The sequence below is a fragment of the Chiloscyllium punctatum genome, chromosome 21 (genome assembly GCF_047496795.1).
Source record: "Chiloscyllium punctatum isolate Juve2018m chromosome 21, sChiPun1.3, whole genome shotgun sequence".
Classification (NCBI taxonomy): Eukaryota; Metazoa; Chordata; class Chondrichthyes; order Orectolobiformes; family Hemiscylliidae; genus Chiloscyllium; species Chiloscyllium punctatum.
The window spans coordinates 76,762,368-76,787,685 of NC_092759.1; positions in this window are offsets into that span (position 1 = coordinate 76,762,368).

Consider the following 25,318-nt stretch of genomic DNA (forward strand, 5'->3'; position numbering starts at 1 on the left):
CAGCTGTTCAGGAAGTCAAACATCACCTTCTCCATAGGCAATGGGGATTTGGCACTGATCACTGGTATTTGTGGAGGGAGAAACACACAGTTGATATTTCAGGGAATGCAAAATGCATTATAGGAAGGGGAAAAGGTGAAGAATTTGTGATTTTCAAATTTGTGTTTTACAATGTGCACTAAGTTCTGTAAAACCTCTCATCCCATACCATGAAAATTTCCTCCTCTTCCTAATCAATATGTCTTTCCTTTCCCCTGCCCTTCACCTTCACACATTTCCATTGCCTTGGTCACAACAACACTGTGCTGTCAGTGAAGTTTATCACGTGATTCAATATTGGCCCGCCCCACCCCCTCATTCACTCCGATTGGTTGAAGGACCAACTTGCACCTCTCGCCCCCGTTCCCCCACTCTTTATTGGTCCTGCGCTGACATCAATAATCCGAGGCTGATTGTGGGCTGGAGCATGCTCAGTGCTTCCTGTTTTTGCAGCTGTTCCTCAGGTGAGAGAGAGAAAGAGCTCATTCCTGTTTCTCCTGATGTCAGACAATAACAACAACTACCTGCATTGTATGGAGCTTTTCACATTGACAACTCTCCTAAAATGCTTCACGAATGATGGAAACGTTGATTTAAAGAGAACGATTTTTATATACACCTTTAAGGCGGAGAGATCGAGTTAGGGAAGATATTCTAAAGGTTTGTGTCGTCGGCAGCTGCAATCGTAGAGTGATATAGGTGTGGAACAGCTTACAATGGAGACAGTTAGTGGCTAACCATGTGTTAAAACCTCATGTCGTAGCCCCCTACCCCACACACCAGTCCTTATTCTCACAGCCTGCCACTACACACTACCTCTGGTTAGCCACTAACAGTCTCCATTAACAGTTCATCACCCTCCCCTAGCCAGATGGTTATCCTTTATCCAACAGTTATTCTCAATCTATCCCCACCTATCCTTTACTCCATTTATCCGCCCCCACACTATCTTCTGCACATAAACTGACTTTTTTTTTCTCAGTAACATCTGTGCTGTGGAAGGGACACCGAATCTGAAGCTTTAACTCTGATTTCTCATCACAGATGCTGCCAGACCTGCTGAGCTTTTCCAGAACATCCTGGTTGTTGTTTCTGATTTACACCTTCCGCAGATCTTTTGGTTTTAATTTACCGGGAGCTTGTAATTCAGGTCTAACAGTCTCTGTCCCAGTCTCTGCTGTTTCTCCCAACCCCAAACAGTGACACTGCACCTGCACAGCTCATGGACAGGTGTAGTCTTGCTGGCCACACCCCTCATTCAATCCCATTGGCTGCAGGACCACACAGACTCTCCTCCCATTGGTCTGGAGCTGCCGTCAATCAGCCGGGCCCCATTGTGATGAGAGTGGAGGGCTAATCCCTCTCTCGGCCCTGGGATGAGCTTCATCATTCACAGTGAATGGGGCAGTATCACAGAGCACAGGACCTGGGGGCTATTCAGCCCATTGAGGCTTTACTCTCTCCCTCTGGAGACTCTGCAAATCTGTCCCAAGTCCCTTCCCATGTGCCCACAGCCCTCCAAATCTTTCCTTAAAAAGTAAAATTCGAATCTGTTTCAGAATACCTGCTGAATCTGTGTCGTTCCGACTGTTCCAGATGCTCAGAACTTACTGAGGAAAATAGTGTTCATATTTCCACCTTGTATTATTTGACAATTACTTGAAAAGAGTTCCTAAAAATTGTGACAGTGTTAACAATTCCTGTCTCTCTCGGGAAATTCAAGATCTTGGAACCAAATCTGCACCAGATCGAAATCATTGCTTCAACTTCTCAGCTCCAAGGATAATTATCTGTGCTTCAGCTAGCTCTCCACAAAATAGAGGAATGCATCTTAATTTATTAAGATCAAAGAAACAGACCTTCGGTCCAATTCGTCCGTGCCAACGAGAAATCCTCAACTCATGGATTCCCATTTACCATCTATTGACTTGTATCCATCAAAACCCTTTCTGTTCATGTACCCAATTGGAAGCCATTTAAATGTTGTGATTTTATCAGCTTCCACTCCTTCATCTGGTAGCCCCTCCCATACACACGTCACACTCAGCTTGAAAACGTTGCCATTTAGATCCCTTTTAAATGTTTCCCCTCTCAACTTAAACCCAGGTGCTCTAGTTTTGGACCACCTAACCTGAGGAAATAGGATGTCGGCTGCTCACCTTATTCACACCCGTCGTGATTTTATAAATCTCCATGAAGTCACCTCTCAGTCTTTGACTCACCAGAGAAAATAGCCGCAGTCTATTCAGCCTCTCCCTGCAGGCCAAATCCTCCAATCCTGGCAACGTTTTTGTAAATCTTGCCCAAACCTTTTCAAGTTTCACAACATCCTTCCCAGAACAGGGAAATTCAAACTGAAAACAGAATTCCAGAAGTGGCTTAATCAACGTCCTGTCCAGCCACAATATGGCATTCCAGCTTCTGTATTCAATGCATTGACCAAGAACGGACAGCGTTAATGGAGTCCCATTTGCCAGCGGTTCACCCTTATCCCTCTAAAACCTTCCTCTTCATGTACCCAATCAGATGCCTTTTAAATGCTGCAATTTACAAGCCTGCATCCCTTCCTCCACCATTTCATTCCATACGTGCAATGCTCTCAACATGAATAAGATGCCCCTTAGTTCCCTTTTAAATCTTTTCCCTCTAACCTTAAGCCTGTACCCTCTAGTTCTGGACCCACCGAACTTGGAAAAAAGTCCCTGACTGCTCACCTAATCCATGCCTTCGTGATTTTATAAGATCACCTCTTAGTCTCCAACTCTCCAGGGAAAATAGTCCCAGCCTATTCAGCCTTTCCCAATAGATCAAACCGTCCAACCCTGGCAAAATCCTTGCAAATGTTTTCTGAAACTTTTCAAGTTTCTCAACATTATTCCAACAACAGGGAGATTGGAACTGAAAACAGAATTCCAGAAGGGCCTGAATAAGTTCCCTGTCCAGCCACAATATGACGTCACAACAGCTGCATTCAATGCATTGACCAATAACAGGGCGCGTACCAAATGCTGCAATCACTCCCTTGCCGATCTGTGACTCTACTTTCAAGGAACTATGAACCTGCGCTCCAAGGTCTCTTTGTTCAGCAATGTTCCCCAGGACTTTACCATTAAGTGTATAAGTCCTGCCCTGATTTGCCTTTCAAAAATACAAAAGCTCATAATTATCTAAATTGAACTCCATCTGCCATTCCTTGCACCAATGGCCCATCTGATCAAGATCCTATTGTATTCTAAACTAACCTTCTTCACTGTCCACTACACCTCCAACTTTGGTGTGTTCTGAAAACCTACTGACTGTATCTCATATATTCACATCCAAGTCCAGTGGCCCTTCCTCAGAATCGATGGGAGCTGGGAAAGTTAGAATCCTGACAGTGTGGAAACAGGCCATTCAGCCCAAAAGTTGCACAGCGTCCCTCCAAAGGATATCCCACCCAGACTATTCCCCTACCCTATTACTCTACATTTCTCCTGACTAATGCACCTCACCTACACATCCCTGAACATTATGGGAAATTTAGCTTAGCCAATTCAACTAACCTGCAGATCTTTGTACTGCAGGAGATAGGGGTTAAAGAGTAAATAATAGGCAGGGACAAGAGCCAATGAGAGACCAGGACATTTGGAAAGACAAAGGAGTGGATTACGATCTGGCTGGGAGGGTGCATAGCTGTTAATGGAGGGGACAGGAACCTGTGTCTGGCAGCATCTCGGTGGAGGTGGCGGAAATGGCGACTGATGAACTACGTTATGCTGCAAAAAGAGACCCGAGCTTCCAGCTGCCTACCACTTTAACACACGAGCCTGTTCCCTGGCCAACATCTCTGTCTCATGCTTACTGCTGTGTTCCAGTGAAGCCAGAACATACCAAATGGCTCCGTATTTCAAGGACTGCAATTTCCCCTCCCATGTGGTCAATACCATCCACTATATCTCCTTCACTTCCCTCACCTCTGCCTTTGAAACCCACACCTCAATTGCAATTAGGATAGAGCCCCCGCCCGTCACCCCCCCAAGTCCTTACCTTCCACCCAGATACAACACATCATCCTCTGCCATTTCCACCACCTACAATCAGACCACACCACCAGATTCTTAAGCGGTTTGACAGAATAAATACTGATGCGTCTGAGGGTAAATACTGAGAGGGGAGTCTGAAACCAGATTCTGAGTCAGTCACGGAATCAAGGGTTCTGTTTCAGATTCGTCAAGTTTAAGGCAACACAGACACGGGTAAGGGGTTTCAGTAGCAATGGAGCTGGAGAGAGGAGGAGACAAGCAACGTTTAAGAGATTGGAATTCCTGGTGTTTGGGATTGTGTAGATGCCTGATCAGAAGGTAAGCTTCGTGTCAGATATAACTGCAAGACTGTGAAGAGTGTAGTTCTGCTGCATAGTTTTCAGTGAGAGGGAGAGGCTCAGCAGTAAGGGAAAGGAATTTGTCAGACAACGGGCTTAACCACTACATTGTTTCATTGGAGGAAACTGCACCTAAGCGAGTAGTGGGAATGTGGTAAACAGTTTGATAACTGAGTAACAGTGGAGTAATGGAGAGGAATGATGGGGATGTAGAGCTGGGCATCGTCAGTGTACATGTGAAACCTAACACGGTGCTTTTGCACAATGTCACCTCCTGGCAGTATGTACGTGAGATGCAGGAGGGGCCAAGGACATCAAATGCAAGGAATTCAGAAAGGAAAGGGAGAATGGAGATGGAGCAGGATTTTGGGAGAGAAGGACATAACCAGAAAAGACAGAACAAGGAACAATATCTGTGAATCGGTGAGGGGAACTGATGAGGAAGAGGAGGAAAGAGAGTTGGAAAGTCTATAGTTTAGTGAAATTAGGGTAAAGGGTCAAGATGAGCTCTGATAAGGCTTGACAAGAGACTGGATTAAGATGTAAGTATAGGACAAATCCAGGAACACCATGTGAGGCAGTTTGGCTCGGCCGGCTAGTGGGAGAGAGGGAAGCTACAGATCGGATTATCTCAGTCTTAGTGACAGAGAAACTCCATGCACTCCAAACTCTTATTGTTGGAGAGAAGGATGGAAGAGACAGAATAATGGACAGTGTTTCACAAAGAAACAAAACTTGGGTAAGTGATATTTAAAGTGAGTGAACAAACCTAATGTATTTAACTTTTATCCAAAATATTAAAACAAACGACTGAAGTCCTGGTTCAAATCCCATCTTGGCAGCTGGGGGAATCTGAATTCAAGAAAAAAATAACTGGAATTAGGAATCTCCCGATCTCCATGGAACCATTGTCAATGGCGGAAAAAATCCTGCCAACCTGACAGTGGCCCAGCCAGCTACTCACTGAAATAATCACTGCAAAGTCTCAACACAGGAATGAAACTGGATGGACCACTCGGTATCTAAGAAGGCACCAGAAAGTACAACCACAGAATCAGCCTTCTCGATGGTGCAACGTCCTCCAGACTAACATCTGGATTTTGGTGCCAAAATGTGCAGAGCTGTCTCACAGACCAATCAATGAACAACCTGACATACTCATACTCATGAAATCAACCCTTACAGACAATGGCCAGACACCACCATCACCATCCCAAGATATTGAGACTTTGGTGATGGAAAAGCACAATAGGTCAGGCAGCATCCGAGGAGCAGGAGAATCGACGTTTCGAGCCTAAGCCCTTCATCACCCTGACCTGCTGTGCTTTTCCAGCACCAGACTCTTGACTCTGATCTCCAGTATCTGCAAAGTTCCCTTTCTCCTGAAATCTGTGGATATGTCCTGTCCCACCAGCAGGACAGACCAGGCAGAGGTGGTGGCACAGTGGTGTTCAGACAGGGAGGATTTGCCCTGGGAGTACACAGCATTGACTCCAGAGACCAGGGAGACTCATGGCTCCTGCTGATTACCTCATACTGTCCTCCCTTGGCTGATGAATCACTTCTTCTTCATGTTGAACATCATTTGGAGGAAGCACTGAGGCAATAAAATGGTGTCAAATGTTTTCTGTTTTCAGGATTTCAATGTCCATAATTCAGACTAACTCTGCAACAGTTACTGACTGAGCTGATCAGGTCCTAAAGGATATAACTGCTCAACTGAGTCTGCAGCGGGTGGTGAGGGAACCAACAAGAGTGTAAAACATAATTGATCTCTTTGTTATGAATTGACCACCTGCAGATACATCTAGCCATGACAGTATCAGTACGGGTGACCATCACACATTCCTTTTGAAGTCACAAGTCTTGCCTTAAAGTTGAGAAAATCCTCCATCGTGTTGAGTGGCACTATCTCTGTTCTAAATGGGATAGACTTTGAAGAGATGTAGGATGTCAAACTGGGTATCTCTGAGGTATTGTGGGACATTAACAGCAGCAGAACTGTACTCCAGCACAATCTGTAATCTCATGGGTTTGTAAATCCTGTTCTCACCCATCACAATGGACAGAAAAGGAGGGCATGCCATGAGCAGCACCAGGCAGACTTAAAAATGAAGTGCCAACCTGGTGAAGCTATCAAACAGGACTACCTGCATATCAAACAGTCACAGCAGCAAGCAACAGAGCTAAACGATCCCACAACCAATAGATCAGATCGGAGCTCTGCAGTTCTGCCACACCCAGTCGTGAACGGTGATGGAAAATTCAACAACTCACTCTCCCTTTCCTTTCTGAATTCCTTGCATTTGGTGTCCTTGGTCCCTTCTGGAGTTTACGTACATACTACCAGGAGGTGACATTGTGCAAAAGTACCCTATTGGGTTTCACATGTACACTGACGATGCCCAGCTCTACATCCCCATCATTCCTCTCCATTACTCCACTGTTACTCAGTTATCAAACTGCTTACCACATTCCCACTACTCGATTAGGTGCAGTTTCCTCCAATGAAACATTGTAGTGGTTAACCCCGTTGCCTTTCCCTTTCCCTTACTGCTGAGCCTCTCCCTCTCACTGGGAACAATGCAGCAGAACTACACTCTTCACAGTATTGCAGTTATATCTGACACGAAGCTTACCTTCTGATCAGGCATCTACACAATCCCAAACACCAGGAATTCCAATCTCTTAAACGTTGCTTGTCTCCTCCTTACCCCAGCTCCATTGCTACTGAAACCCCTTACCCGTGTCTGTGTTGCCTTAAACTTGACGAATCTGAAACAGAACCCTTGATTCCGTGACTGACTCAGAATCTGGTTTCAGACTCCCCTCTCAGTATTTACCCTCAGACACATCAGTATTTATTCTGTCAAACCGCTTAAGAATCTGGTGGTGTGGTCTGATTGTAGGTGGTGGAAATGGCAGAGGATGATGTGTTGTATCTGGGTGGAAGGTAAGGACTTGGGGGGGTGGTGGGCGGGGGTTCTATCCTAATTGCAATTGAGGTGTGGGTTTCAAAGGCAGAGGTGAGGGAAGTGAAGGAGATATAGTGGATGGTATTGACCACATGGGAGGGGAAATTGCAGACCTTGAAATACGGGGCCATTTGGTATGTTCTGGCTTCACTGGAACACAGCAGTAAGAATGAGACAGAGATGTTGGCCAGGGAACAGGCTCGTGTGTTAAAGTGGTAGGCAGCTGGAAGCTCAGGGTCTGTTTTTTTACAGCAGAACATAGATCATCAGTCGCCATTTCCGCCACCTCCACTGAGATTCTGCCAGACACATGTTCCTGTCCCCTCCATTAACAGCTATGCACCCTCCCAGCCAGATCGTAATCCACTCCTTTGTCTTTCCAAATGTCCTGGTCTCTCATTGGCTCTTGTCCCTGCCTATTATTTACTCTTTGACCCCTATCTCCTGCAGTACAAAGATCTGCAGGTTAGTTGAATTGGCTAAGCTAAATTTCCCATAATGTTCAGGGATGTGTAGGTGAGGTGCATTAGTCAGGAGAAATGTAGAGTAATAGGGTAGGGGAATAGTCTGGGTGGGATATCCTTTGGAGGGACGCTGTGTAACTTTTGGGCTGAATGGCCTGTTTCCACACTGTCAGGATTCTAATGTTCCCAGCTCCCATCGATTCTGAGGAAGGGCCACTGGACTTGGATGTGAATATATGACATAAAGTCAGTAGGTTTACAGAACACACCAAAGTAAGAGGTGTAGTGGACAGTGAAGAAGGTTAGTTCCGAATACAACAGGATCTTGATCAGATGGGCCATTGGAGCAAGAATGGCAGACGGAGTTCAATTTAGATAATTATGAGCTTTTGTATTTTGGAAAGGCAAATCAGGGCAGGACTTATTATACACTTAATGGTAAAGTCCTGGGGAACATTGCTGAACAAAGGGACCTTGGAGCGCAGGTTCATAGTTCCTTGAAAGTAGAGTCACAGGTCGGCAGGGGAGTGAATGCAGCATTTGGTACGCGCCCCGTTATTGGTCAATGCATTGAATGCAGCTGTTGTGACGTCATATTGTGGCTGGACAGGGCACTGATTAAGGCCCTTCTGGAATTCTGTTTTCAGTTCCAATCTCCCTGTACTTGAAATAATGTTGACAAACTTGAAAGGGTTCAGAAAACGTTTGCAAGGATTTTGCCAGGGTTGGACGGTTTGATCTATTGGGAAAGGCTGAATAGGCTGGGAATATTTTCCCTGGAGTTTTGGAGGCTGAGAGGTGATCTTATAAAATCACGAAGGGCATGGATAATGTGAGCAGTCAGGGACTCTTTGCCAAGTTCAGTTGGTCCAGAACTAGAGGGTACAGGCTTAAGGTGAGAGGGAAAAGATTTAAAAGGGAACTAAGGGGCATCTTATTCATGTTGAGAGCATTGCAAGTATGGAATGAAATGGTGGAGGAAGGGATGCAGGCTTGTAAATTGCAGCATTTAAAAGGCATCTGATTGGGTACATGAAGAGGAAGGTTTTATAGGGATAAGGGTGAACCGCTCGCAAATGGACTCCATTAACGCTCTCCGTTCTTGGTCAATGCATTGAATACAGAAACTGGGATGCCATATTGTGGCTGGACAGGACGTTGATTAAGTCACTTCTGGAATTCTGTTTTCAGTTTGAATTTCCCTGTTCTGGGAAGGATGTTATGAAACTTGAAAAGCTTCGGACAAAATTAACAAAAACGTTGCCAGGATTGGAGGAGTTGGCCTGCAGGGAGAGGCTGAATAGACTGGGGCTATTTTCTCTGGTGAGTCAAAGACTGAGAGGTGAGTTCATGGAGATTTATAAAATCACGACGGGTGTGAATAAGGTGGGCAGCCAGGGTCCTATTTCCTCAGGTTAGGTGGGTCCAAAACTAGAGCACCTGGGTTTAAGTTGAGAGGGGAAACATTGAAAAGGGATCTAAATGGCAATGTTTTCAAGCTGAGTGTGGTGTGTGTATGGGAGGGGCTACCAGATGAAGTAGTGGTAGCTGATAAAATCACAACATTTAAAAGGCTTCCAAGTGGGTACATGAACAGAAAGGGTTTTGATGGATACAAGTCAATAGATGGTAAATGGGAATCCATTAGTTTAGGATTTCTCGTTGGACCGAAGGTCTGTTTCTTTGATCTTAATAAATTAAGATGCATTCCTCTCTTTTGCGGAGAGCTAGCTGAAGCACAGATAATTATCCTTGGAGCTGAGAAGTTGAAGCAATGATTTCGATCTGGTGCAGATTTGGTTCCAAGATCTTGAATTTCCCGAGAGAGACAGGAATTGTTAACACTGTCACAATTTTTAGGAACTCTTTTCAAGTAATTGTCAAATAATACAAGGTGAAAATGTGAACACTATTTTCCTCAGTAAGTTCTGAGCATCTGGAACAGTCTGAACGACACAGATTCAGCAGGTATTCTGAAACAGACTTGGAATTTTACTTTTTAAGGAAAGATTTGGAGGGCTGTGGGCACATGGGAGGGGACTTGGGACAGATTTGCAGCATCTCCAGAGGGAGAGAGTACAGCCCCAATGGGCTGAATAGCCCCCAGGCCCTGTGCTCTTTGATACTGCCCCATTCACGGTGAATGATGAAGCTCATCCCAGGGCAGAGAGAGGGATGAGCACTCCACTCTCATCACAATGGGGCCCGGCTGATTGACGGCAGCTCCAGACCAATGGGAGGAGAGTCTGTGTGGTCCTGCAGCCAATGGGATTGAATGAGGGGTGTGGCCAGCAAGACTACACCTATCCCTGAGCTGTGCAGGTGCAGTGTCACTGTTTGGGGTTGGGAGAAACAGCAGAGACTGGGACAGAGACTGTTAGACCTGAATTACAAACTCCCGGTAAATTGAAACCAAAAGAACTGCGGAAGGTGTATATCAGAAACAACAACCAGGATGTTCTGGAAAAGCTCAGCAGGTCTGGCAGCATCTGTGAAGAGAAATCAGAGTTAAAGTTTAAGAGCCGGTGTCCCTTCCACAGAACAGATGTTACTGAGAAAAAAAATGGTCAGTTTATGTGCAGAAGATAGTGTGGGGCTGTATAAAAGGAGGAAAGGATAGATGGGGATGGAATGAGAAGACGAGTTGGATAAAGGATAACCATCTGGCTAGGGGAGGTTGATGAACTGTTAATGGAGACTGTTAGTGGCTAACCAGAGGTAGTGTGTAATGGCAGGCTGTGAGAATAAGGACTGGTGTGTGGGGTCGGGGGCTACGACATGAGGTTTTAACCTATGGTTAGCCACTAAATGTCTCCATTGTAAGCTGTTGCCGAAATATATCACTCCACGATTGGAGCTGCCGAGGCCACAAGCCTTCGGAATATCTTCCCTCACTCCCGCTGTCCCCCTTAAAGATGTATCTAAAAATCGTTCTCTTTAATCAACGTTTCCATCATTCATGAAGCATTTTAGGATAGTTGTCAATGCGAAAGGCTCCATACAATGCAGGTAGTTGTTGTTATTGTCTGACATCAGGAGAAACAGGGATGAGCCGTTTCTCTCTCTCACACGTGAGGAACAGCAGCAAAAGCAGGAAGCACTGAGCATGCTCTAGCCCACAATGGGCCTCGGATTATTGATGTCAGCGCAGGACCAATAAGAGTGGGGGAACGGGGCTAGAGGTGCAAGTTGGTCCTTCAACCAATCGGAGTGAATGAGGGGGTGGGGGGGGCGCAATATTGAACCACGTGATAAACTTCACTGACAGCACAGTGTTGTTGTGACCAAGGCATTGGAAATGTGTGAAGGTGAAGGGCAGGGGAAAGGAAAGACATATTGATCAGGAAGAGGAGGAAATTTTCATGTTATGGGATGAGAGTTTTTACAGAACTTAGTGCACATTGTAAAACATAAATTTGAAAATCCCAAATTCTGCACCTTTTCCCTTCCTATACTGCATTTTGCACTCCCTGAAATATCAACTGTGTTTTTCTCCCTCCACAGATACCAGTGATCAGTGCCAAAGCCCCATTGCCTATGGAGAAGGTGATGTTTGACTTCCTGAACAGCTGCAGTTCGTGTGGTGGAGGTGGTCCCACAATGTGTTTGGGAAGAGCTGTTGTAGATTATTCACTCATGAACAGTGAAGAGTTGACATTGTGTACAAATCAACAACAGTTTGTTTTTTTAATCATGTTTATAATTCCACAGAAATAATATTGAGAACTTCTGACATAAGGCAGATGGGGATATTAGGTCAGGTGATCAAAAGAATTACCAAATAAACAGGTTTTCAGGAATACCTTAAAGGAGGAAAGCAGGTCTGAGGGGGTTAGGGTGAGAATTCCAGACCGTGTTGCCTTGGCAACAGGAGAAACAGCCAGACAGGTGAAGCAATGAATAAACACATCGTTGGGAGTCTGAAAGAAAATGAGTTGTCGGGGTCTCACAGGTTTTGTGGTGCAGCGAGACAGGGATGTTCACAGCCAGGAATTACATCAAGGGTGAGAATTTTAAATTGTTGCTTGTTAATAGGAGCCTTTTGATGAATCAACAAGTTTTGGTACAAGTGAGCACTTGGGCAGTAGGGTTTTAGATACTCTTGAGATTATATGTAAGTTTAATGTGGGAGGCTGGCCAGGACTTTGTTTGGATAATGAAGTCTGGAGATAACACAGGGATGGACGATTATTTCAGTAAATGAGCTGATACTAGGGTGGAGTTGGGTGATATCACTAATGTAGGAATAGTGCTTTTGGAGTTGGGCTGCTCCTCTTCCTCATCACTCCCCCTCCCCAATTCACAGATATTGTTCCTTGTTCTATCTGTCTGTCTTTTCTGGTTATGTCCTTCTCTCCCATTCTGCTACAAACTAATATTTGACCCCACCGTTGTTGTAAAAACCTACTCCACCCCGACTCTCCCTTTCCTTTCTGAATTCCTTGTATTTGGTGTCCCTTAAGGATCTCTCCTTGGTCCCTCCTGTTTCTCACCTACATACTGCCAGGAGGTGACATTGTCCAAAAGCACCGTGTTAGGTTTCACATGTACACTGACAATGCCCAGCTCTCCCTCCCCATCATCCCTCTCCTTTACTCAGTTATCAAACTGCTCATCACACTCCCAATATGCGACTGGCTGCAATTTCTTGCAACGGAACTTTGCAATGATTAAACCCATTGCCTTCTGTTGCTATTAAAAATCAATTTCCCTTACTGCTGAGCCCCTCCATCTCCCTGGGAACTGTCTGAGGCAGAACCACACTCTTGACAATATTGCTCTCATATCTGACCCCAAGGTGAATTTCTGATCAGATATCTACACAATCACAAACACCAGGAATTCCAATCTCTAATATGTTGCTTGTCTCCACCTCACCCCAGCTCCATTGCTACTGAAACCCCCGACACATTTCGGTGTTGCCTTAAATTTGCCGAATCCAAAACAGAACCTGTGATTGGGTGACTGACCCAGAATCTGGTTCCAGACTCCCTCATGATGGGAAACATCCTCTCAGTATTTATCCTGTCAAACCCCTTAAGAATCCGACATGTTACAATGAGATCCCCTCTCATTCTTCCCAAATTCAGTGAGTAGAGTCCCAACTTCTTCAGCCTTTTCTTAAATGATAATCCCTGCAAACCAGGTTTCATCCCAGTCAGTTTTCTGTGAAATGCCTCTGATGAAATGATGTATTTCCCCAAATAAAGGGACCATAATTTCTGTCATTACTTCAGATGTGGTCTCACTCGCACTTTATAAAGTTCCTCTCAGGTATATACTCCCAACAACTCCCTTTAAACTTGCACAGATGTTAGAAATGCTCAGCAGGTCATGCAGCATCTGTGAAGAAAAATCAGTTAAAGTTTCGGGTCTGGTCACCCTTCCTCCGAGACGTTAACCCTACTTTCTTTTCACAGATGCTGCTAGACCTGCTGAGCTTTTCCAGAAACCTCTGTTTCTCTTCCTGGTTTACAGCATCGTCAGTTGGTTCAGTTTTCTTATCCTTTAAACTTGCCATCTCTCTTCTAGAATTTGTCATTTCCACCATGGAAAAACGATTCACATTTGTATGGACTCCCCTACTCTGGGGGAAAAAACTATGACTCGTCACCCTATCATTGCTCCTCATAATTTTTTAAAGTGTAAGAAAGCCACCTAAAGTGTCCAGTGCTGCAGGGAAATAGCCTCAGCCTGTTCAGCCTCTCTCTATGGTTCCAATGTTCCAATACTGGCAACACCCCATTAAAAGTTTTCTGAACTCTTGCAAGTTTCCCACCATCTTTCCTATAGCAGGGAGACTGGAATTGAAAGCAGTCTGGGGTTTGCAAAAGTGGCTGAGCCAATAAACTGTACAACCGAATCATGATCTCCCAACTCCTATCCTCAATGCACTGCCCAATAACAGCTAGCATACTGCACACCACCTTCACCAACCTGTCTTCCTTCAACTACACTTTCAAGGAACTATCAACCCACACTGCACGGTCTGTATGTCTGTCAACACTTCCCAGGAACTTGTCAGTAAGAGGTTGAGTCCTATTCTGTTAACATCTTTCTGAAATCAGGGAGACCACAATTGAATGTAATATTCTAAAACTGGCCTCACCAATGCCCTACTGAGCCACAATGTGCCCTCCTAATCCCTATACTCAGTGACAGAATCCCTACAGTGTGGAAGCAGGCCTTTCGGCCCATGAGATCATACCAACCATCGGAACAGCATTCCACCCTAACTCTGTAACCTCCCATTACCCAAAGCTCATCCAGCTAACCTGCATGGATTTGGATTTGTGGGAGGAAATTAAGAGCACCCAGAGGAAGCCCACGCAGACACACAGGGAGAATGTGCAAACACCACACAGACAGTGGAATCACATCAAATCAGCACATTCCATTCCGTGTTAGTATCCCAAATGCCACGTTCAGCATCTGATCTCCCAGAAATTATACTTTCCAAGAACGATACAGTTGTTCTGAGCCCTTCAGAGGGAATTAAGGTCAGAAGGAGAAAACAGGAATAATGTTGAGTTTTAGATCTATAAAATAACTCTCCATCTTCCCCCTCTGTTCCACCCGTCTCTCCCCGCTCTGTCTGCTCCACCCCTGTCTTACCCCCACTCTGCCCGTTCCATCCCCCCCCCCCCCCGTTGGCCTGTTTCCCCCCCCACCCCAAGGTCGGCCTGTCCCCCCCCCCCTTGTCGGCTTGTTCCCCCACCCCCTCTTTGTTGGTTGCCTCCCCACCCCACACCGGTCTGTTCCCCCTTTCTGTCGACCGCCCCGCCCCCCTCTGTTCCCCCTGTCCGTTCCCCTACTCTCTAATCGCAGTTTCTGTCCCCACCCGTCTCTGTGCCACCCCTCTCTGCACCACCTCTCTTTCCCCACCTATTTTGGTCGCACCCCTCTGTCTGCCTATCCTCCCTCCCAGTCCCCTAGTTCTGTACTTCCCCACTGCAGGGCAAATATCTTGTCCATTTATCCTATCCATGCACAGCCTGATTTTAAAAATCTCTTTCAGGTCACCATTCAGCCTCTGCCGCTCCAGGGAAAACAGCCGATTCAACCCTTGCAACATGCTATAATTCTTTTCTGATCTCTTTAATGCTTAAGAACATCCATCTGATAGGAAGGAGTATAGAATTCTATGGAATATTGATTCAGCAACTTTTGCAATGTCCTGTACAGCCGCAGTATGACCTTCCAACCCCTATACTCAATGCTCTGAACAGTAAAGACAGGCAGACCAACTGCCGCCTTCACTATCCTGTCTACTTGCTACTCTACTGTCAAGGAACTATGAACCTGCACGCCAAGGACTCTTTGTTTAGCAGCACTCCCCAGGAACTTACTATTAACTGTATAAGTCCTGCTAAAGTTTGCTTTTCCAAAATGCAACAGCTCGCATTTTTCTAAACTAAACTCCTCAGTCCATTCACCCATCTGATCCAGATCCTCTTGTACTCTGAGGTAATCTTTTTCACTGTCTACTACATCTCCCATTTTGGTGTCATCTGCAAACTTACTTACAATACCTCTTATGTTCACATCCAAATCATGGATATAAATGACGAAAAGTAGTGGATTGAGCACCGATCCTTGTGAGACTCCACTGGTCACAGGCCTCCAGCCTGAAAAGCAACCTCTGCCTTCTATCTTCGGGCCAGTTTTGTACTCCATGCGATCTAACCTTGCTGACCAGTCTCCCATGAGGAACCGTGTCAAACACGTTACTGAAGTCCATGTATATAATGACCATGCTCTGACCTCAGCAAAATCCTCTTTGTTACTTCTTCAAAAAAACTGAGTCAAATTCATGAGCTATGATTTCCCATGCACAAAGCTGTTATTAGTATCCAGGATTTAACTCTGTACATTGGGGTCTGCGTTGCCCAGTTATAGGTGTTAATATTCTGGATGAAGTTCAAGTACACCAGCATTTTCTCAGTGAGTCTGTATTGAGTCTTGTTAATGTCACCAACACAGTTGATTTCCTTTTGAAAGGCAGTCCCTTGCCCACGAGGAAATACTGTAAGTGTCCTTACCTCTGGACTAGGAGGATCAGGCTCAGAGTTGAGTAACAGCATCTTTGAAGAGGCTGATTAGTAAACTTGCCCAACCACCAGGCCATGCTGTCTCCCAGCTGTCCCTGCCTGAGCCTCGAAACAGAACCTTCCTGTAGTTTCTCTCCTGTCAGACTCTCCCATTGCTCAGTTTGTCCAGGATCCCCTCCTGCAGCTGCACTGACCTGTCCGTCTCCCAGTGTCCTCCACATTCATTCATTGTTTACAATCCCATTGTCCCAGTCCTCCAGACCCGCCCACTCCACTCTAGAGAGACGGCTCAGTGGTTAGCACGGCTGCCTCACAGCACCAGGTACCTGGGTTCGATTTCGGCTATGGGCGACTGTCTGTGTGGTGTTTGCGCATTCTCCCCGTGTCTGAGCGGGTTTCCTCTGGGTGCTCCGATTTCCTCCCACAATCCAAAGATGTGCAAGGCAGGTGAATTGGCCATTCTAAATTGCCCAGAGTACTCGTTACATTAGATAGGGGGAATGGGTCTGTGTAAGTTACTGTTTGGAGGGTCAGTATGGACTTGTTTGGCCGAGGGGCCTGTTTCCATACTGTAGGGATTCTGATATATTGGGCCGCAGCTGCTGTCAATCACCTGGACTCCTGTATGATCGGGAGCACGTGCTGTAGGAGGGGAGACCAGTGCATGGGTGCAGTGCTGGCAATTGTGGGAGTATGCGCAATATTGGTCAGTGCCTGGGAAGGAGGCTGTGGGTGTGAGGGATTAATCTATCATTAGCAGCTTCATCCCTCTGGGAGCAGGACCCTGGGGAATGGCCCTTCTCTTGCTACCCTGACATGTGATCAGACTATCAGTGGGGCAGCGTTTTGCAGAAAGTTATCAGAACTCTTTTGTGAAGATTCAGGGTTGTTATGGAAAGGGACAAGAATGCGGCTGCAATTAAAATTCTAATTTGGCTCTTTTTAGTCAGATGGGTCTTGGCCAGAGTTTGCAGGAAGCAGTGTATGCAGGATGGTTCTCATCAGGAGCTAGGAAACTGAATTCGAAGAGAGAGTGTGTGAGAGAAATGGGTGTGGAGGAAAGGAGTGGGGGGATTGGTTTGGGTTTCAGTTCACAGAAGAGAGAAATTGTGAGACTGAGGTTTAAAGCTTTGGGGAACAAGGAAACTACAGTTTAATACTACAATTGACTTATGAATTTCCATCCTGTATTAACAGTGGTAACTTGTGTGCTCTGTTGTATGGTACTGAAAGGGTGGATTTGCAGATGAGAAATACAAATTTGAACTTCATGTTCAGATGTGATAGTTACTAGAGTCGTGCGATCTGAATATCATTGGCCTTTTCATCTGGAAGGTGTGCATTCTGTCCGTGGGCGTATATTTCAAATCTCAATGTGACTGCAAAAGTACTGAGACACAGCCAAGTCCATGTCAGCATGGTGGGTGTGGAGAGAGATTTCATTTGTTTTTGAAAGTCTGGAAAATCATGGCACATTTCCCAGGAACAATTAAGCCACAACTTTGCTTTGTAGAAGGACAAGTCTTTAATTAACCATGCAACCAGAAACACACAAGGATACCTGCACCATGGGAACACTATGAAAATGGTATTGTTGTAAAGGAGTTCATTCTCGATCATGGATTGTAATCCATTGACATTGTCACGTCGGTTCCAGCGCTGCGGGGAAATACTGGAAATGTGATGAATGTAATTTAGGTTTCAGCTATTAAAGTGTAAAAAAGTGCAGAAGAAATTTACAAGGATGTTGCCAGGGCTCAGGGGTCTGAGTTATAGGGAGAGGTTGGACAAGTGAGGATTTTATGTTTCGAGCACAGGAAACTGAGGGGGTTCTTTTCTAGAAGTATATAAGACCATGAGAGGCATGGACAAGGTGAATGCACTCGGTCTTTTTCCCAGGAACTCAAGGATTGGACGGCTTGATTTAATCAGTTTAAGGTTAGAGGAGAAAGAATAAAAGGAAAGCTGAGGGGCAACTGTTTTACGCAGAGGGTGGTATGTATATGGAATGAGCTGCCAGTGGAAGTGGTTCAGGCAGAAACACTCAGCAGATAAAAGACTTTTAGACAAATACATGGATAGGAAAGGGTCAGAAGCGAATGGGCCAAGTGCAGGAAAATGGGGTTATCTTGGATGGACATTCTGGTCGACATGGGCCAGTTTGGCGCCAAAGGGCCTGTCTCTGCTATAGGATTCTACAACTCTTAGTGCATCTGCTATTTCTCCCACTAACTCAGTTGGTATCCTGGGATTTATTCCATCAGGGCAATGAGACTTGTCTACCTTTAGCTCCATTAGCTTGTCCAGCTCTAACTCTTTCACAATAATGGTTATTATCGAGGTCCTCATCCTCCTTTAGTCTCCTTATCCATTACAGCCATGCTCTTCGTATCCTCCACTGTGAAGACTGACTGCTGTGTACTCATATTCCTAAACCCTGCTGGAATAGAATAACTCGGCACAGAACTCCGAGAGGTCTTCTTTGAGTCTATATTGATGAAACATGGCAGTTACATGGATAGTGTACATACAAAACGCCTCCAGGCAGCATCAGGTAATCCCCACCTGTCCGATGTGCCGCTCCCATTCTTATGCCTTTGTGGTTTGGGACTTTGAATAAAGACTGTCTCTCAGTATTATCTCCATGGCAACGGCAGTTAGAAAGTCTAGTTCAGTTCAACACTTTGTGGTTAAACCACACACACCTCCCCCCTCGCCCCCGTGGCTCCCTCAAGTGTCTGACAGGTGCTTCAGTTTCAGTGGGGTATCCATCAGGATTCTGATGTGGAGGAGGTGGTGGTGGGGTGGACAAAGTTAAAAAACCACACATCACCAGGTTATAGTCCGACAGGTTTATTTGGAAGTACAAGCTTTTGGAGTGTGCTGTGATTTTTAACTTGATCAGGATTATCTCTATGGTAACAGTTAAGTGCTTCAACAATTACAGAGGCCATATGTCCCCCACACAATAGATTCCCCTCTAGCAGTGTAAACAGCTATTCTGGCCCTGGGGATAGCTACTCATCACTTTTCTCCCCCAATACCATCTCGCTTTCTGTTGATCTTTTCTCATCTCCTAGTTTCTCCTTGGTCTTTGCCAATTTCTATGCATTCTATTTCAGTTTGATAGACTCCCTTATTTCCTGAGCCACTCATGGCAGATTATTCCTTTTTCCTACAGTTCTTCCTTTTCCCTGATATATACTTTTGCTGAGCACTTCAAAAAATTGCTTTGATATTCTCGCACTGTCCGTCAACTTTCCCACCATAAAGTCTTTGTTTCCAGTCTACATTCGCCAACTCCTTCCTCATCCTATTGCAGTCTCCTTTTGTTTAAGCACTGGATCTTGGGAGTGAATCTAATCTTCCAGCTTTCCATCTGTGTTCTAAGTTCAACGAGACTTAGCAGAAGCCTGTTATCACATTACGAGGGGAGGCGATGTTTCCTGGGAGTTTTGGTTTTCATTGTCAGAGACCTTGGCTTTGTAATAAAGTACAGGATGGATATTCACAACAGAGTATTCTGGACGGTGTGAATATACGACACAGTCTAAAACCATACATCACTGTTTCCCCTTAGTTTAAAATTACAAAATCATTATCTCCTACACGCTCTCTCACTATGTAAGCTTGGAATGCTAATCCACCTGACTATCTTTCATTTTCTGAAAATCTCCTTTGGTGAAGGTTGTGATTTTTGGATTCGGCTTTCCAGTTATTATCGTAAGAAGATAAGCCCTGGGCACAGGAGAGGTAATGCAGCCCTTCAAACCAGCTCCACCATTTAATACGGTGATGATTGAGCTCACCTCGGTCTCAGCTGGATTTTCCTACCTGCTCTCTCTCACCCTTCATCTTATTGCAAATTCAAGATCTGTATCTCTTCATTAAACTGGCTCGTTGTCCTGGCATCCACCACACTTTGATTAGGGGATTCCACAGATTCACAGCATATTGAGATAGGTACATTCTTCCTCATGAGAATAGAATAGAGTCCCTACAGTGCAGAAACAGGGTATTCATCCATCGAGTCCACACCAACCCTATGATGAGCATCCCATTCAGACCGACTCATTCCCTATAACATTGCTTTTCCCATGGCTAATTATCTAACTGGCACGTGCATGGACACTGTCAGCAACTTAGCATGGGCAATCCACCTAACCTGCACATCTTTGGACTGTGTGAGGAAACTGGAGAACTGCACAAAACCATGCAAACATGGGGAGAAGTGTAAACTCCACACAGTCACCTAAAATCTCTGACGCTGTGAGGCAGCAATGCTAGCCACTGAGCCACCCCTGCTTAAAACCTACTGCCCCTTATTAACCTCCCTATCCCCCAATTGGCTGAATCTATGCTCCTTACGTCAGAAATCAGGTTGTCTAAGCGGATGTCTCATTAAATCCCGGTGACAGCCCACATGTCCTGTGTGTCTGAATGGGGATCCGATACACAACATCCTCCATCCCACATTTTTCATTCACTTTCCAGAGACAGGGCTCCAGTGGCTGCATGAGGATTGCAACTCCCAAATTCCGAGGCAGGGACCACACGTCTGTGGGGAAACCTGGAACTGCACAAGTACAGGATGTGGGTGAGTTTTGGAGCATGTGCTTTCTGGTAACTAGTGGAAAGTATTTCACACTGATTTCACAATGTGATTGCCTGGAGTAGGAAAGTATTTGCTTGTAGTATTGATCTGTTGGAGGGTCAATGTGTCACCACACCCAAATGGGACGAAGTTACATTCCCAACTTGTCATAACACTGGAATCTACCAATGAGAAACAATGAAGGACATGACCCATTCTCCCAGCCTGAAGGTTCCTTTCCTGTCTAGGATCTGTCATCTCCCTGTCTGTTTCTTTTTGTTTCATTCTGCTGTTACATTGTTGACTTGCATCAACTGAAGGGAAAGGAATTTACACTCAGAAAGGGTGCAGAGTCTCACCAGGGACAGGAAGTGGGGGCAGAGATCTGTTTATCAACAACTCCATGAGAATGGGGAGGATGTACATTAAGGTGTAGTAGAGTCAGAATGGTGGGAGAGAGTAAATGGGCTGGAGGGTTACAGCTTTGGGGGAAGAAAGGGGAAAACGATATCCCTGAGAAACTAGAATTGTCTGTTCTGAATTTCTAATCTGTACATATTCCTTTATACAGGTTGGTAGATGGTGAAAATATGCAGACTGAAATCTCAACATCATTTGCCGATCGTGATAAAGTTAACCAGAATTTGAAGAACCAAAGATGGAGAATCACTCGGCCAAAATCCTGCAACACTCTCCCTCCCAGCATTGTCGGTCTCTCTGCGCCAAATGGACTGTGAATGGTACAAGACAGCAGCTCACAACCATCTTCTAAAGGGTAACGAGAGATGGGGAATAAATGCTGGCTGAGCCAGTGATGTCCATATCCTGGAAACGGTTTCTATCTCTAGTTGCTGAAACCCTGATTGATGTAACTGAAGGATGATGAGGGATGCTGAGTGCATCCTCCAGGAGTCAGCACCATCACATTACCCCTGCCTACACCCACACAGTAACACAGCAACGCCACTGGAACAAAAGGCAGTGAAGCCCAAGGAGGACTTAGATATAGTTCTTTGAGGTAGTCATGAAAAGGGATTGGAACACAGCAGGAACAGGAGATTGAGCTGCATGGCTAGCTGTTTCCCCTTGAATCGTGGAGCAGGATTGAAAGGCCGAATGGCCTCCCACTGCTATCTTCCAGGTATGTATATAGCCATGGAGCCCGGGTAGGAAGAAGTCAGCAGGGCAGGGATTCTCTAGGAGATTGCACTTCCGCATCAGTTTTCAGTGAGGGATGGTTTGATGGATTTTATTTTACATTTGTTTTTTAATACAAGGTTTGTGAATTTGGTTTTAAAATATTGTAGCTGTTTATTCCACAATAAATAAAACTAAAAGAAAAGAAATGAAGCTATCTGAATATAACAGTTTTAAAAAATTTCAAACGCCTTGTAAAACAAAATCCTGTCTATTGCCGGACACCATCACTTTCCAGTTACTCAAACTCCATGGAAATATTCCCTCCCTTTCTGAACCATTGGTTTGATTTAACTGCTTTTGAGTTCTCCTTCTGTGAACTGTGTAGTGTTCTATTTTCACCTCCCCTCCCCCCCCCCCCCGCCCATTTCTCCTACCCAGAAGTGTTAGCTTAGATTACAGATTAGATTACATTACAGTGTGGAAACAGGCCCTTCGGCCCAACAAGTCCACACCGACCCGCCGAAGCACAACCCACCCAGACCCCTACATTTACCCCTTACCTAACACTACGGGCAATTTAGCATGGCCAATTCACCTGACCTGCACATCTTTGGACTGTAGAAGAAAACCGGAGCACCCGGAGGAAACCCACGCAGACACGGGGAGAACGCGCAAACTCCACACAGTCAGTCGCCCAAGGTGGGAATTGAACCCGGGTCTCTGGCGCTATGAGGCAGCAGTGCCAACCACTGTGCCACCATGCCGCCCATCACACAGCTGTGTAAATGGGTCACATACTTCTTTGTTTCTCATTGGTTGATTCCGGTGTTATCTCACACAGCTGAGCAACCTTCCCACGTTCATTATTACGCCATTTTGGGTTTTGTTCATATATAATCACCAGCAGTAAACCACCCGTGTAACCAGTTGAATATTTACAAACAAAGCCCATTATGTGCAAAGCAAACCATTACAAATGACAGAGTGGGAAGGGACCAAATCAAAGTAGAGTTAGGGGTGAGGGGGAAGCAGTGGGGGTAAAGCACTGTATCCCCTGCGATGCCCACCTCTATCTAAAGGCATCGAGAGCATTGATACATACCACATGCTCCTTCTCCAAGGACACTCTGCTGTGTAGCCTTTATCCTCAATCATAGAATAGCCTTTATCCTCATTCATAGAATAGAATCCCAAAAGTGTGGCAGGAGAGCATTGGCTCATCAAACCTCACCAACCATCCAAAGAGCATCCCACCTGGAGCACTCCATCCCTGTAACACTGCATTTCCCATGGCTGATCCACCGAGTCTGCATAATCCCGGACACTGTGGACAGTTTCAGAAACCTGGCCAGAATGTCAAGTTGGGCTGAATGGCCTGTTTCCATGCTGTGTCAGTCTAACGTTCGACAATTCAAACTTGACTGTGATGAGTCCCCCTATCGCACAAATATTTGAAATGTGGGATGAAAGCAGAGCACCTGGAGTGGGCCCACACAATCATAGGGGAATGTGCAATCTCCACACAGGCCGTTGACCAAGGCTGGACTCTAACCTTGTACCTGGTGCTGTGAAGCAGCAGTGCTACAGTCACAATTTAAATCAAAACAGATGATCCCTGCTCATTGTCACATTGCTGTTTGTGGAGACTTATTACCTCGAGAGATATCCTGAGATTCAGAAAGAGACAATATAAATTCAGTCAACTCCATCCGAGTTAATGTGATTAACAACAACATCAATACTCCAACAGTGCCATCAGACCTCGTACCTCCTCTATCATTTACGATTTTTAACCCATGGGAAGTTTGTTACCAGTTTCGACAGCCATAATGCTCTGACCACTTTGACGGAGCCAGTGCAAGTCAGTTCGAATAGTTATCAATGGATTGAATCTAAACAGGATGACCCACAACAGGAAGTGCTCTGACACTCAATGCCTGTAAGTCAGGGTCATTTTCCTAAAACCACACACGTCTGGCAATACCATTGAAGATATTTTATACAGTAACCTTTCAGTCTCAATTGACAGTTCCAGTCCATGAAGCAGCCAGTAACATGCACCAGTGAATTGAATTCGAACAGCAGCATTGCTCAGGCAGGAGAGATTGAGGAGCTTCAAGTTGTCTTCTCTGGAGTATCTAAACATGAAACCCTTCAAAGGAACAAAAATCTTCAAGAGCTCGATAGGATAGATACAGGAAGGATGTGCTCCCTGGCTGGTGTGCCTGGAATAAAATAAACACTAACTACGGTATCATTACCCAGCATCCCCTTTAGCTGCATCAATGTTTAAAATTTATTTGCTGATTTAATTAGACTCCCAGTTTTAATTGCTGTCATGTTGATGACTATGCAAATGTATAAAATATAATTTAATCCATCCCAAAAACTCTCTGTACCTGTGTCTCACTTGTGCTCACCGAGACACTCATTCAATCTGACCTCTTTACAAACCCTGCCCTGATATTTCCTTAGATGGCTCAGAATGAAATATTCACAGAATCGTTACTGTGCAAAAGGAGGCTGATTGGCTCATCAGCTGTCCAAAGGATCACCTCACTGAATGCCATTCTTCTCCCTTTACCCCATAAAACTTCCCATTCATCCTCTTCCAATAACACCGGCGAGTTCACAAGTAACCACAGCGATTGGATTTGGTTTGTTTGTTCATGGGATCATGGCATAACTTGCTGGGGCAGCATTTGTCATCCATTCTAACTGCCCAAGAGATGGTTCAGAGTCAACCACCTTATTCAGTGTCTAGTTTCATATGTAGACTGGACCAGGTCAGAATTAACAGTTTCTCAAACCCAATGACATGAAGAGTTGATTTCTAGTCTGTTCTCTTATTTCTGAAATGATAACGAATAATTTTTGCAGTTGAATTAAAAGTGAAAGAACAAAATGTGTTTTATTCTGATTGAGCACGTCCTCCTGTTTTCTCAGTTGTTATTGACAGTCTCATTCCCCTCGCACCAGAACCTGTTCCAGAGAGTGTTCCAGAAAAGGCAGAATGGTCAGCTGTAGGTGGTCACCTGACTGGTCACTGGAGCCAAAGTTTCACACTCCACAGATGCTGCCAGATCAGCTGATTTATTTGAGCAATTTCTGTTTCTGTTCTTGATTTCCCAGCATTTGCAGATGTTTCGTTTTTGAATATTGATCTTGTCTATTGGAGAGGAGTTTATTGATGAGTTTGGAGAGTTCTGAACATTGCAACTTAGGCCACAAATCAGCCATGATCTATTGAATGGCAGAGCAGGATTGAAGGGCTGAATGGCTTCCTCCTGTTCCAATGAAAGTTATCCATCTGCAGCTTGTGGTAACATTTCCCCTCAATGCTCACTTCACCTCCATGTCTAACACACTGTTACTGACTGAACAAACCTCCTGTGTTTGAACTAAACCTGCTCATGTTCAGTGGCTCCCTCCACTGCCACCCGGATTTAACTCTCATCACGGAATGCTGTCTCGTGTTACTGCGGGAATGCCCACAAGGACTAATCCTGGAGTCTGTATCCCCTGCGATCCAAAAATCCTGTTTATTTCCTTCTTCCTATTTCATTCTGGCATTGAACTCTCCGTTTCAATCCATTCTCCTGTCATGCTCTTCAACATGCCCATGGGGGTGGACTAGAGGCAGCTGGCACCTGAGAATGAATCTGCCTCCCCCCACAATCAGGGATTTGGGAAAA